Genomic DNA, 16,299 nt, shown 5'->3' on the forward strand with positions numbered 1-16,299 from the left:
CTATTCTATTCTTTGCAATTCTATTCTAATCTTTTATATTCAAATTCATTCTATTTGAAATTAGAATTTTGGAAAATGGTTATGTAGCAGGTTTTCCAGGCCTGTGGCCTGATGTGTGTCTGCCATTGTTACCGGTTACCTTTCCAGCCCATGTGAGCTGCGGCCCTGGATGTAGAGACTGAGACATGGACAACTCTGGCATCTTGGTTTTGTTGTTTTATTGTAGATAAAGGGGATGGGAGAAGGGGATGAGTGGGATACTCCTTTAGGCTTCAACTATGTACACTTGGGACTTGGTTCCTGAAAAATGCCCGTTGGCGCTTCCTTGACACCAGCCAACGCTCACTAACTCTGAGAATACTCTGTAGCCTAATAGAAGTGCTGAATCCTTGACTTAAAGTCCAAAAGATCCAGGACTGTGAAATTGTAGAACCACCGACACTGTTACACTGCAACAAGTCACTGAACACTTCCCTCCCGCCTTGCTCTGGCTCGAGGTAGTACGTTGTAGAACTGTAAATCCCAACTGGCACACTCTCTGTACAATTCAGGGCCCAATAGTAGGTGCCCCCTTTAACCTTAAATCTTGAATTCTTAAGGGGTTTACTGTCTATGTACCCCCTCTGTAACTTCAGGGTCCTCAACCTAGGTACCCCCTTTCCACTAGCTGACACTGGATCCCAGAACCTCTTACGGAGTGGTCCACTTCAACTCTGGCAGAACCCCAGGGGCAATCCTCAGTACTCACGACCTGTGTAGTCTTTCCTGGGACTGAACCCCTCTCTCTCACCGCAGGTACTCGGCACACCGGATCCCCTCAGCTCAACTCAGCACTCTCTGGATTCTCAGGCAACACCTCGAGACATCCTCTTTCCTCAGACAGGAGGAGAGACAGCCGCACTCTCCATCCTGGGACTCTGCTCCTGCCAAAGACATTGTGTCACGTGCCACCCCCAGACTTATACCCACTCCCAGAATCCCTTGCAGCACAATCTGTCTTCTGGGGTAGTTACCAGCCTGGATGTGTCCCCTGATTGGGTTTCCTCCACCACCCTATGAGAACCCTCTCACAGGAGCCAGTGGGGAGACTCCCCCTTCAGCAGGCACACCTGGAAACCATGACACCCTGACTAAATAAATCACAGCCCTGCTGTTAGGCAGACAAGGCCCACTATCTCTTTACCTAGCACCTACCTGTAGGGTGCTACAGTTATATTTTATATTCTTTCTTTCTTTTTTATTCTATTCTTTTCTATTGTTTTTCTTTTGTATTCTTTTCTATTCTCCTATTTTCTATTCTATTCTAATATTTTCTGCTCTAATCTTTTCGGTTCTGATTCAATTTTTTTTTGATTGTGGTTGGATTTTTTTTAAATTGGAATTGATTCAAATTTCTTTTTAAATTTATTTTGGATTTGTTTAATTCGGATACATCAGAATTTCCGAATAGCGAATTTGACCGAATTTCGATTTGGAGCAAAACAAACTGCATATGTCTAGTAGGGCACATTATTCTGCTGTAAGAGGGCACTGCCATCAGGGAATACTGTTTCTATGAAGGGGTGAGCTTGGTCACAAACAATGTTTAGGTTGGTGGTATGTGTCAAAGTAACATCCACATGAATGGCAAACCCAAGGTTTCCAGCAGAACATGCCAAAAGCATCACACTGCCTCCACCGCCTTGCCTTCTTTTCATATTGCCTCCTGGTGCCATCTTTTCCCCAGGTAAGCAGGTCACCATGAGCACCCTGACCGGACTGCTGCTCTGCTTTTCTGCTTTTAACACATCAACTTCATGGACAATATGTTTACTTAACTTGCCTAATATATCCCATTGACTTTTAGATGTCATTGTAACGACAATCAATGTTAATCACTTTACCTGTCAGTGATCCTAAAGGATAAACTCACCTTTGCTAATATCTTATACCTTTGCTAATATCTTATACCGGGATTGCCCCGGATCGGGAGATATTTAGAGAAGTACAGAGACTGTTTCATTATTTATTTTTTAAAAGATGAACTTAGCCTTTATGGTTATGGCTGATTGGTGCAAATATAGTCTTTACACACTAAGTATATAGAATGAATATATATTTGAGGACAAGTAATTATAAAACCAACAAACTAATAAGTCAGTAAATTGTCTGCTGTGATTCAAGCAATTTGTCTTCAATACAAAGGGGTTGATTTACTAAAACTGGAGAGTGCAAAATCCTGTGCGGCTCTGCATACAAACCAATACGCTTACAAGTTGTTTTTTTTTTTTGTCAAAGCTTTAAGCCAAACTGTTCTCTCCTTTAATCCAGTGATGCACCGTCCCCAGAACTTCCCACTAGCCGCTGACCATGTCAGTCATGCATTTTTTCTGCCCCCCCCCAACTGCAAGACTGTATGGGACCTTAAAGTGGTTGTAAACCCCCCTGTAATGTTTGTACCTGTAGGTAAGCCTATAATAAGGCTTACCTATAGGTACTGTGAATATCTCCTAAATTTTCACTATTTAGGAGACATTCACATTGCATGCAGCCAATGACCTCATCGGCGAATGGGCTCTGAAGGAACTTGTCACAGAATTAGGAAGCTAGACTCCTGGCCACTGTCTGTGTGGAGCAATTCTTTTAAGTAGTCTCATCAACTCAAGCCATCTGTCTTTCACACAGCAGCCCATTGTCTGCTATGGGGATGTGTCACACTTTAATGCTGTCTATTGTTCTTTGGGATCTCGATGCCGGTGTGTCTGGCCTGGAATGAGATTCCTGAATGTTCAGGTGTTTAATTGTGTCATATATTGTTTGCCTGCTAGCATTCTGTGCATTCCGCCTAGGCTGATTTAAGTGCTCAGTTAATTGGTATGTTAATGATATCATGGTCAGCCCTACCTCGTTATCGTAGCTATTGTGTGATATTTTGTGTAAATATTTGACTGGCCAATGACATACTTCTCCAATGTATAAAAGTCTGTGAGTTGGTTTTAATAAACAGTTCATTCTGGTTTCACTCCAAAACTTGTACTGTCTAGTTCTTGGGGTAACTATAGCCAGAATCACGGATCCGGTGTTCCAGAGCTTAGGAAGCAGGTTACTGGCGGAGATACCCAGTCGGTGGTGTCCGGATTCCGTCACATTGGTGGCAAGCGGTGGGATGCTTCCTGCAGTCTGGGACATCCAAACCTCCACCGGGATCCAAGATCGGGATAGCAGACTTTGGTGGCTACAACGGAGATATGGACCTGGCATCAGAGTTCGAGGGGGTGCTGCGGATTTCCCTTTCTGTATACCCCAGGACAATATCTGCGGATCAATACCTGGAGCTCAGGCAGCAGATTCGGGTGGGGCTCTGGCTTGGAGCCCTCCAGCTTGCTGGTATATACCAGGGAAAGTGCTTTCCAACCCCAGGGGAACAGGCCAGTGATCAACGGAAGTTGCGGATGGCATTCCTGGGAGAGCGGCCCCAGGAGCAATGGGTATCCGAGTTGGACAGGCTGGTCCAGCAGGAGATAGAGCTGGACAATCAATATCGGGCTCTGCAATGGCACGCAGAGCAGAAATATTTAGGAGAGACATCAGAATGCTCTCCGGAGGGATATGACTTTGGTGGCCCTGGATTGCTGTGGGAGAGCCTTACAGATGTCTTTGTGTTTGGGGATGAAGGGGAACCTACCCTTGAGAACCTGCGAGAATACAGAGAGGCTATGCTCCGTCTCACAGGGGTCTCAGAGCTTGAACCTGATCTAGAACACTTGCTAAGGAAAGAACAGCATCTGGAAAGGGCATACAGGAAACTGCTAGGACACGTTCAGCAGCATGCCTATGAGTCGGCAGTGGAAACTCCGGAGATTGCTGTTCCCAAAGCTAAAGTGCTGACAACAGGGCAGAGCTCTGCTAGCCTCTGCCCAGCACCAGTAACATCTTCTGGATTCCACAGAAAGGAGATGGTGAACCTCGATCCCCAGACACCACCAGAGACTGGGGATTTAATAGACTTTTCTATTGAGGAGGAACAACCCGGTGAGACTCCTGCAGAACAGCTCACTTCAGAGCATGGCGCTGTGGACCCCTGTATACAACAATCGGTGGCCCTGAAGGATGTGTGCAAGGTCACCGATGTTTCAATTTACTTCACAGTGGAAAAGCTGGAAGCTGGGCAGAACGCTACTGGCCTCTGCCCACAACAGTCTCTCCTTGGTTGGAGAGACAGTACAGACTGGGGGTACTGTGAAGACCCACCGATGGCTGGTGGAGATGGGACCGAGGTCTCTCTACCAGACCTACAGGGATGCTGGACGGCCGGTGCAGATCCCCCACCTACCCCGCAGGAATACAAGGAGGAGGAGGTAAGTGATCCCTCCTCTCTACAGCAGACCCCCAACCAGGTTCTGGGGGTAGTATTCGCCAACCCCAACCCAGCAGAAGGGCTGGCAACAGAGCAGAGTGCTTCTGGCCTCTGCCCCCAACTAATAGAAGATGGATTCCCTGTGGTAGTGGATGAGACTTTGGTTCCCACTTACACAACCCCAGAAAAAGGTCTGGCATTGGGACAGGAGGATGTCAGCCTTGTTGTGCAATCACTGGTGGATTTTCATACCGAAAAAGTATATGAGACTACAGTCTCCACCTGCATACCCCAGGGATACTGGGCAGTCGGCCCAGATCCCCAACAGCATGATGGAGTGATCCCAGTCACCCTGTCTTCTCTCCAGCGGCTAAATGGACTCCAGGGAGAAGGACCAGTCCACACTTCTCCACAGCAGGGGTTGTGTTCTACAAGAGAGGCAGAGGTTGGCTGGGTGAGTAATGATCCGTTCCGGACAATTTGTTTGGGGTGCTGTGTGGGTACAGACATTGGGGGACTGGAACTACGGACTAACTTCAAAGTCAACCCGTTTGGGGTCTCCTTCTGTGTTAGTCTCCTGCCGAAAGGGGAGATATGTGACGTGAGTCACTTTGGTTGGGGGGCTTGTGAAACCCCAATTGCTTTAGGGAGGGTGGGAGACTCCTTGTCCAGCATCCCCAGTCCTTCTTATGTGTAAATCACCCTGTGTCTATAAGGGGCACAGGGTGACCAAAAACTACAGTACAGGCCGGGACGACAAAATGGCAATGCAGATGGACTTTCTCTGCAAACTGAACTGTGATTGTAGTATGGCTCCCGGACATCCCCAAGCTGACCCGTATTGGATCTAGCTGGGTCTGCCGGACTATGGAACAGGGGGGAAGTATTGTCACAGAATTAGGAAGCTAGACTCCTGGCCACTGTCTGTGTGGAGCAATTCTTTTAAGTAGTCTCATCAACTCAAGCCATCTGTCTTTCACACAGCAGCCCATTGTCTGCTATGGGGATGTGTCACACTTTAATGCTGTCTATTGTTCTTTGGGATCTCGATGCCGGTGTGTCTGGCCTGGAATGAGATTCCTGAATGTTCAGGTGTTTAATTGTGTCATATATTGTTTGCCTGCTAGCATTCTGTGCATTCCGCCTAGGCTGATTTAAGTGCTCAGTTAATTGGTATGTTAATGATATCATGGTCAGCCCTACCTCGTTATCGTAGCTATTGTGTGATATTTTGTGTAAATATTTGACTGGCCAATGACATACTTCTCCAATGTATAAAAGTCTGTGAGTTGGTTTTAATAAACAGTTCATTCTGGTTTCACTCCAAAACTTGTACTGTCTAGTTCTTGGGGTAACTATAGCCAGAATCGCGGATCCGGTGTTCCAGAGCTTAGGAAGCAGGTTACTGGCGGAGATACCCAGTCGGTGGTGTCCGGATTCCGTCACAGAACTGATGCCCGTTCCGCTTCTTTAGACCCCTATGCCGTGACCGGTGGCTCCCGCGCGCATGTGACCTCTTTACTTTACTTCCTCTTTAAGGTGATTATTTTAGCCCAACTTTGATTCTCTATTTTCCCATATCAGCAAGATGTTAGCATAGCTATAGACTGATGTTTGAGTACAGGCTTAGCTGTTTGCATTAGGTTAGTGTTATCCCACGCAAAAGTTCACATTTTTGCAGGGCTTATGTTTTAGTTTTTTTTTATTTTCATACGCCAGGTTTCATGTTTTTTGATTATAAAGGTTTGGCTGTCTCTGGCCTCTTTCTGTCTTCTTTTTGAATATATATATATATATATATATATATATATATATATATATATATATATATATCTTTAGTACTTTTTTCTTAACCTTTGGGATCACGCCATTCACGACTTAAAATATAATGAGCTCAGCCCTTCTTGGAATAAGTACACTAAATCCCGACAGACTTAAACTGTGAAGCCTTCCTGTTAGGTTGCTTAAAACTGGCCCAGTTTCTGCTGATAAGGCAAATTCAATCAAATTAAAGTGGGATCTTTGATGCTTGTTTGCTTTGCAAGTCCCCCCGAGACCTTGTGCTCAATTTGAAGGTACTTTGTTCATTTGTGAAAAAGGTTTAACACAGGAATAGCTAAGAGATGCATCTTGATTATATAATACTTCAAATAAATTCATCTAGATTCACCACAGATGAATTTACAAACACATTTTATAGATCGAGCACCCAGGTTAGACCACCAAAACGGTGGGGATCTTTGCTAGGGTGGGGTATCACATGATGGCTAAATATGTATCCTGCCACCCACAACATTCAGTGCTTTTCTGTATCTACCTCTCTGGCTTATTTCAAACACTGCAGTACCTGTGCTCAGTGGTGTAGCGTTGATGGTCAGCGGCCGGTACAAGGCAAGTAATTTGCGCATCCCAACCCATTGACTTTTAGATACCCCCAGTCATATCTCCTCTCAGGCGTCTCTTCTCGAGGGAGAACAAGTTTAATGCTTGTAGTAATTCCTCGTAACTGAGATGCTCATGTTCCCCTATTAGCTTTGTTGCCCTTCTCTGGACTCCTGTCCCAGCACATCTTTCCTAGGGACTGGTGACCAGAACTGGACATCATACCCAAGATGTGGCCAGTCTAGAGTTTTGTAAAGTGGAAAAACTATAGTCTTATCTCTTGAGTAAATACCCTTTTTAATGCATGCTAATAGTCTTCCAGTTTTGCTTGCTGCAGCTTGACATTGCATGCTATTGCTAAGCCTGTGGTCTATCCTAGATTCACCCAGAGGTTCTCCCTGTAGTGTGTAACTTGAATTCATATTTTTAGTCCCCAAGTGCAATACTTTAAATTTATCAATATTGAACCACTTTTGTCATGCAGTTGCTCAAAACTTTATTTTATTGAGGTCTTTGTGTAGCTATATCCTGTTGTGAGGTTATTACCCTGCATAGCTTTATGTTATCCCCAAACACTATTTATTCCAACATCTATCTCTTTTATGTACAAGGTAAACACACTTTGGTGAAATCTAGATACACCTTCTCCACAATTCTACTTCTATGCAGAATACTGCTTACCTCCTCACAGAATGTTAAAAGGTTGATCTGGCAAGAACGATCCTTCATAAAGCCATGCTGGTTACTACTAATGATACTATTTTTTTATCAGAAAATTCTTGCATATAGTCCCGTATCATTCCCTCTAATAGTTTACATACTATTGATGATAAACTGACTGGTCTGTAGTTACCATGTATGTATCCTTCTTTGAATATTGGTACTACGTTAGCTTTTCACTAGTCATCTGTTACCATTCTGATCAGTAAGCTTTCCTTATAGATTAGGAATAACGGTCTAGCAATACCCTGGCTAAGTTCTTTGAGAACTCATGGGTGTAAGCCATCTGGTCCCAGGTGATTTATTCACACTTAGTCTTTTCAGTCATTTCTGAACACTGTTAGTCATAAAGGAACATTCCATGCTGTGTTCATAATAGTACCTTTTTAAAAAAAAAAAGACATACAACATCATGAAGGGTCTCTATGTCTTGTGAGTCTGGTTGTAGAGTGGAGAACGCGGTAAGGCCGATTTCTTAAAGGGGCCACACATCCCTATTTCTGTGCAAGATTTTATATTTCAAATCCCACTATCTTTGTATGCGGAGGAGTATTATTGACATCAGTGGAGGAAATTGATCAGGAGTGTTCCCCAACAGGGAAGGCGCGTATGACCTGTTTGACAGGTCCATCTATGGAGGTGGGCATGTAAGCAGTGCAGGTGGCGGGATTCATCAGACACTGAAGTGGAGGTTATATTGGAGCACGAGATGTGAAGAATTTAGAGAACTGTATATTCTGTATACTGTATGTAGGGTGCGTCACGACACATCGTCCAATGTATGCAGCGCGGCAACAAAACACCCCCCCCCCCTCCACAGGAACTAAACAGAAAGAATTCAGCCATAGTAAGCTATTTCATTCCATAGACATCCACTAGATGTCTCCAAAAATGCTATAATACCTTCAATCGACTACTAGTGTAAATGAAACAACACAAAGGATGAACTGATATTTACAAACAGACTAGGAGGCAGCACCTAATTCAAAATTACTCAGTGACTCAGTGCCGGTTCACATTTCTGCGATGCGGGAACATGGGGGTGTCAATTAAAAGTTAAGGACACCCCCAGATCAGATCGCATATCGCAGTGCGATGTTAAAGTTCGCACAGAATCAGATCGCACTAGTGTGAACCACCATGTGATCCGATTCTGCTGCAGACCAAAAAAAGGTCCTGTGCGAGTGGGGTGCGATTGCGGTGAAAATTCAGCCATACAAACTGTATGGCTGAATTTGCACCGGACAGACATTGCATGTAATTTTAGGAGCAGTACGCTCCGAATTACATGCGATCTCTGGGATCGCAGAAAAGTGAACCAGCACTCAATGTTATTTAGTCCCTACTCCTCTTTTTCTGTGTCGTTTTGGAGGTTGTCACTATGAACCAAAAGGTCCTTCAGCGAACTAGCCTTTCTATGCACAATTTTGGGAGAGTTAGAAATAAATATACTTATCATTGTATCATTCGTTAATAGGGAATCAATGCTTGCCGCATATTTCTTTAACCCTAGTTGCTAACTCAGTGTATTGCATACATAATCACACTTAATTTCCCTTTTCCCCTTTCTTTCCTTGTGATCTAAATAAAAGCTCATTTGTATTACTCTCCTTGGCCCGTCTATAGGCCTTATTCAGCCATATATCTTTATATCCTCTGTTACAAAATCTATTTCCTAATTCCTTGGCCTCCCACTCAAAGTCAGCCGAATCTGAACAGTTTCTCTGAGCCCTCAGATATTGATCTGTTGGAATACCATGAACCAGAGGTCGCAGATGAAAACTATCCACATGTAGAAGACTATTAGTGGCCGTGGATTTTCTGTATAACTTAATTTTAAAGTTTTTTGGTCAGTAATCTCAATGACTACATCCAGGAAGGTCACCCTCTCAGGATGCCATTTGCTAGTAAACTTCAGGTTGTATGGATTCATCATCGCCAGTTCTTTAATGAAAATCTCAATTTCTTCAGGGGTTCCTGTCCAGAATATTAGGACATCGTCGATGTACCTATACCAGGATAAAATCCTGGACAGGTTCACCGATGACGCCCCACCAAAAAGAGCCAACTTCCCTATTCACCTAAATACAAATTGGCATATGCCGGGGCACACTTGGGGCCCATGGCAATGCCTTGTGCCTGGCAATAAAAATTACCATTGTATTGAAATTTATTTTGAGTAAGTAAAAATTTCATCATCTTAACTATAAAGGCATTACGTTTCTGTTTGTTGATGGCTCTGCTGCTTAGCATTCTTTCAATGAACTGCAGCCCTTTCTCATGAGGTATTGAGGAATATAAAGCCTCGATATCCAAATTGACTAAAATAGTGGCTTTCAACAAAGTCACACCGTCCAACATAGTCAACAGGTGTAAAGTATCCCTCACATACGAGAAATGATTAGTTACAAACAGTTGTAGGATTCTGTCAATGTATTCACTTACTTTCTGGGTCAATAAGCCATTGCCCAAGATTATGGGGCGCCCTGGTGGGTTAACCAAAGATTTGTGGACCTTTGGGAGTGAATAGAACACAGGTATTCTAGGGGACCCAACTGTCAGGAACTCCACCGTTTCCTTGTCAATAATGCCCTCATTAGGTGCTTCCTCAAAGATGCCAAAGAGTACTATTTGTTCCCTTGCCATATATATGGGGGGGGGGGGGGTGGATACATACCAGTCCAGATTGTTCAATATTTTGTTACACATATTAACATACTTCTCTCTATCTATTAATACTATATTCTCCCCCTTGTCGGCAGTCTTAATTACCAAATTGGAGTCAAGTCTCAATTCACAAAGAGCTGTTCTTTCGTTGCTGTTAAGATTGTCATTGATAACATACAGTAGCTTCTCTTTAATTGCCTGATCTCCCCAGTAACAGCTTTAACAAAAAGGGAGACCGCTGGTACTGTCAACAAGGAGGGAAACATACATGATCTTTTATATAGACCTGTCTCTCTTAAGGGAACCCATTTATTGTCCATTCTGGGGAAATCTTCCCACCTTTCATTTGCTTCAATAGCTAGTTCCAGCACTGAATTTGCAAGATCCTCATCTGACTCTTGGCCAGAGTTAATGTGGCCTTCCTCCCATAAGTTGATTAGGTCTCTTAGGGCACAATATTCTTTCCTCGTAAAGGTCCGACCAATCGCCCAAAGGCCCCAAGGGATGTTAAAGATTTTTTATGATGTACAGTATGCAAAATTAGCTTCCGTGCGAACAAATAAATGTCCTTAATTACGTCAAAGACATCTCCATTGCGGGTCAGACAAAGGGACAACCGCTTCTTTAAAAGAGACAGTTGAGTTCTGACAATTCAACGCTAGAGAGATTGATTATTTTGAAGTCATCTTGTCTTCCTGGCTGTAAACAAAACTGTCCAAACAGTATTTCTTGGGGAGGGGGGTCAAGAGTCCCTGTTGGGTGCGCATTCCCACCATGTTGGGGACTTTAATGCTAGTTGTTGGGCCTAGATTTATATTTTAGCCTCCTTCTGCACCTTTTAAGGGTGGTGCACTGTTTTTTGGTAAGGTAACAAACCTCTGTTCATTTGCTGTTTGTTCACTTCTAATATCCAAGGTTGTAAGTGGAGAATGAAATTCATCCTCTTATTCATGATTTTTCCTTTTATATGTGCCCCCCCGTTTGTGGTGACTCCGTCCCCTTCCCCTCCCTCTAGATTTATTTGAGGTTTTTCTGAATGAGCCCACAGATTCATTTTCGGATTGGCTGCTTTTCCCATAGTTCTGATTTCCCTTCCAGCTAGAACCAATACGCCCCCTATTCTGAAAGACACCCCATTTATATGCCTGATTTGTTGCATATGCCATCCGATCTCTCTCCAATTTTTTGTTTTTTGTATTTGATATGTCCCTATTTAGTTTCTCAATGGACTGGCATATTTCCTTCTCCTTAAATACTACCTGAGGTTTCTGTCTATGAGGGGCTAGGGAATCTAAAGCTGTTTGTAAGTTCTGATTGATTTGTACCATTTGTTTCTCATAGAAGTCCATCAATAATACCACCATATTACGAGCACACTGCTGTAGATTATCTTCCTACCTTTTCTTAAAGTCCAAATCAACCTTCCTGATTCTGGGGAAGATCTGGACTTTCAGACCTTTTGGGTATATTTGCTCATCTAGGTATTTCTTTAAAAAATCTATATTTCACCATGTCCTTGATTTCTTCTTATATAGGTCCTTTAACTTATATAGGGAACCTAATTGTTCCCTATCTTGTATAATGTTACTCGTAACTGTGCTTTCCTCTAGTTGTATTTTGCTCACCATTTCCTCCCTAAATCGTGGATCCATCTCAAAAAAAAAAAAGAGAAAACCTGGGATGTTCTCCTGGTTTGGACGGTGCAATCTTCTTAAAATGTCTATCCTCTGTAAATTCCTATACTCTTTGTAAGCCCTTCACATACTTAGCCCTGCCTCATTCCTATGATATTTTTAACTCTACTTAGTCTAAATTCATATGGGCCAACTGAGGTCCCAGATTGAAGTTCCACCTGCTTTTGCCTCCCCAAAAATTCACATGGGATAGCACTACTAGACCTTTCTAAATATTAAACAGCCATTTGGTCAGGTTGATAGTCTGGAGCAGACATAACAATAAATTAACTATCCACCTCCAACTTCCCTTTATACAGGCTACCCCAGTGTTTTCCTCCAGATCCTTTTCACCTGAAATCCCTCCCTATAATTGGGCCATCTTTGCATGTCTGTGCCCAAGACCATAAGTCTGAACTCTTGCCAGATGTTATACTCTTACATCCAATATTTGGTATTCCCGCCTTTCTCTCAGGCTGTAGAGATGGCCCATTTCACCCTCTACTGGTGGGTAAAATATATGAAGCATCCCCCGTTTCCTTCCATTGGAGGTACTCGCATACCCCCATGGGACTATTCCCCCGTGGGACTATTCCCCCCGTGGGACTATTCCCCCATGCCTTATAGCAAGCTAAACAAATCTGACATGTTCTAACTTCTCTTTCTCCTACTAGGGGCTTCTCATGACCCTTAATAGTTTTGAGGGCCCTATTTATAAAGCCATAACTCTTTAAGACATTCTCTTTCTAAACTGTACACTTTACTTTTGCAACTGAAGGCTGACTATAAACCACCCTATCTCAATCTTTAGGAGACAGACCTCCAACTGACTCTTAAATCCTTAAAATGATAAAGAATATTAAACGTCTCTCTAAAATCCTCCATATACAGTAAATGAACATTTAGGGGACAAACTTTAAAATATTATCCAGGTGGTACAGAACCTCCTGCCTTTTCTTCCTGAGGTAACTGATATCTATTGGCATTGTGGTCTCAAAGTTGGTATGATCCTTCACATACTGTAGGTGTGCGCAGCCTATTGTATTTGGGTGTGCCCCCCAAAGCTGTGTGCGTGTGTGTGTTTATATCTACAGAGGCACACACACATTCATATATAAATGTAAACAAACATTTTAAAATGTATTACAACATGGATGGTATAAGTAGAGTAGTTGACACGTTAGTAGTGCAGAGGACGGTGTCAGTAGTTTTTGATTTTTATTATTTTAATTTTTTATTACTTTTTACAATATTATTCTTTATTTATTACAATTTTTATTGGAGCTTCATTGGGGGGCTTTGGAGAAATATCAGCACCAGAGGGGAGATTAGGGTCTGCCCAGGCACACCCGGCACACCCCTGCGCACGCCTATGCCTTCACACCTTCTGGTCCTATCCCAGGCTGCAACCCTTTTGGGCTAAGGTCAGAGCCACTTCACAAAAATTCATGAAATACACCATCCCAGATAACTCTGCGTTCTTTCTGTTGCTCCTTTCCTCTGTACCAGTGAAGACTTACCAAAAATCCATACTCAGACATCTCTTGAAATCTTGCATCCAGCTAAGACGGCAAAACCCCTCACCTGCCACAGCATGTGGATGTGCAAAGCAGAAGACATCAGGTCAATGAAGGATTTAGTTTGTCCCTCTCACAATAAACATGAAACCTTTAAAAACCATGAAACCTTTAAGAACTATAAGATGCCAGAGAATCCCCCTAAAGGTCAACTGCTAACTTCCCCTCTTCCCTCCTCTCTTCTATACTCTAACACCTACACCCAAACTTTTCCATGCCTATCCATTGGCCCTGATCACGCCCCCCCCCCCCCCACACTCTCTCTTCACCTGCTTCCCCTTTCCCGACCATCCTAAGGGCTCATCAGCCTACTACGATTAAGCCTCTTGCACATTTTTATTTCCCCTCTTTCCCTAACCCTCTTTGTTTTTTGAAGCTGTGACCCCTGTTTGTTGTTTTATGCTGAAAACCTATCCCAGTGAAGTCGAGATAATTGCTTTGTTTAACAATCACATCAACTAACACTGTCTGTCCTCGCTATGAAAAGTACTGTAAAGTTGTCCATATACAGTATCTCACAAAAGTGAGTACACCCCTCACGTTTTTGTAAATATTTTATTCTATCTTTTTATGTGACAACACTGAAGAAATGATACTATGCTACAATGTAAAATAGTTAGCGTACAGCTTGCATGACAGTGTAAATTTGCTGTCACCTCAAATTAACTCAACACACAGCCATTAATGTCTAAACTGCTGGCAACAAAAGAGAGTACCCCCCTAAGTGACAATGTCCAAATTGGGCCCAAAATGTCAATATTTTGTGTGGCCACCATTATTTTCCAGCACTGCCTTAACCCTCTTGGCCATGGAGTTCATCACAGAGCTGGTTGATGTTAGAGACCTTGCGCTCCTCCACCTTCCGTTTTGAGGATGCCCCACAGATGATCAATAGGGTTTAGGTCTGGAGACATGCTTGGCCAGTCCATCACCTTTACCCTCAGCTTCTTTAGCAAGGCATCTTGGAGGTGTGTTTGGGGTCATTATCATGTTGGAATACTGCCCTGCTGCCCAGTCTCCGAAGGGAGGGGATCATGCTCTGTTTCAGTATGTCACAGTACATGTTGGCATTCATAATTCGCTCAATTAACTGTAGATCCCCAGTGCCAGCAGCACTCATGCAGCCCCAGACCATGACACTACCACCACCATGCTTGACTGTAGGCAAGACACACTTGTCTTTGTACTCCTTACCTGGTTGTTGCCACACACGCTTGACACCTTCTGAACCAAATACGTTTATCTTGGTCTCATCAGACCGCAGGACATGGCTCCAGTAATCCATGTCCTTGGTCTGCTTGTCTTCAGCAAACTGTTTGCGGGCTTTCTTGTGCATCATCTTTAGAAGAAGCTTCCTTCTGGGATGACAGCCACGCAGACCATTTTGATGCAGTGTGCAGCGTATGGTCTGAGAACTGACAGGCTGACCCCCCACCCTTTCAACCTCTTTAGCAATGCTGGCAGAACTCATACCTCTATTTCCCAAAGACAACCTCTGGATATGACGCTGAGCACATGCACTCAACTTCCTTGGTCCACCATGGCGAGGCCTGCTCTGAGTGGAACCTGTCCTGTTAAACCGCTGTATGGTCTTGCCCACCATGCTGCAGCTCAGTTTCAGGGTCTTGGCAATCTTCTTTTAGCCTAGGCCATCTTTATGTAGAGCAACAATTCTTTCTTTCAGATCCTCATAAAGTTCTTTGCCATGAGGTGCCATGTTGAACTTTCAGTAACCAGTATGAGAGAGTGAGAGCGATAACACCAAATTTACCATACCTGCTCCCTATTCACACCTAAGACCTTGTAACACTAATGAGTCACATGACACTGTGGAGGGAAATGGCTAATTGGGCCCAATTTGAACATTTTCACTTAGGGGTGTACTCACTTTTGTTGCCAGCTGTTTAGACATTAATGACTGTGTGTTGAGTTATTTTGAGGGGGCAGCAAATTTACACTGCTATATAAGCTGTACACTTACTACTTGTAGCAAAGTGTAATTTCTTCAGTGTTGTCACATGAAAAGATATAATAAAATATATACAAAACTGTGAGGGGTGCACTCACTTTTGTGAGATAGTGCATGTTAGCTCAATTCTCATCAGGAGGCAATTTACAAGATGATATACGGCCCTTCAGTCCTCACCCCCCCCCCCTAGATAGTGAATTCTCTCCTCTCTGGCCGGGAGACATAACGACACAAAGCACTCAAGCTTAGCGTAGGAACATCTGATTTTATTGCAAGTTTCGCTCATATTTAAGGCAAGTTTTGAGCGGGAAAAACTGCTTTAAACTGGTTAAAAGTCATCGGTCAATTTAACAATAGCACATATCTCACAGAAACAGTACATGAAAAGGTCTTTGTGTTCCCTATACACCTGTGTATGTGTGGGGTGTCGTGTGTTGGAGATTGTGTTTGTGGGAGAGCCGCTCTGTCTGTGATCAGCTGTCATGTGTTAATGTAAGCAATTGTCAAATGTGTTTGTGGGTGATGTCAGTCATCTCTATGCAAAATATCCAACTGTCAAGTGTTCAAATGAATGAATGGAAAGGTGTTTAACATGTCAACGTCGTGTCATCTATATGCAAAATACAGCTGTCTGCTGTCCAGGGTGTATGAATGAGTGTTAGTCTGGCTCGTTACTATGTAATTGCAAGGGACCACATTCCATTGATAAGTGGGCATAAGCTGAAATATATATGAAATATAATAAGGCATGTTAATACAATCTTTCAACCCATCCTTTAATCCCAACCTTATTCATAAGGGTGGGATCACCTAGGGTCTGTGAATAGCACTATGTGCCCTCCTGGGATATATGTCCAACTTTGAATGAGCTGGACATTCTTGACATACCTGGGTTATGTTATTGTATGAGTTCATGTCATATGTTTGAGCTTTTTTAGGCTCACCCAAAAAAAAAAGAAAATGAACCAATCCCCC

The 16,299-nt window shown here is 43.3% G+C and overlaps 1 protein-coding gene across 2 annotated transcripts in view; it reads left to right on the plus strand.

Annotated features, from left to right (window-relative positions):
• The window catches only part of ARHGEF9 (Cdc42 guanine nucleotide exchange factor 9), a 621,241-nt gene that overhangs the window by 459,417 nt on the left and 145,525 nt on the right, over positions 1-16,299 (plus strand). The gene's annotated exons all lie outside the window — the stretch shown is intronic.

Source organism: Pelophylax lessonae, assembly GCF_965119305.1.
Source record: "Pelophylax lessonae genome assembly, chromosome: 7".
NCBI classification, from domain to species: Eukaryota; Metazoa; Chordata; class Amphibia; order Anura; family Ranidae; genus Pelophylax; species Pelophylax lessonae.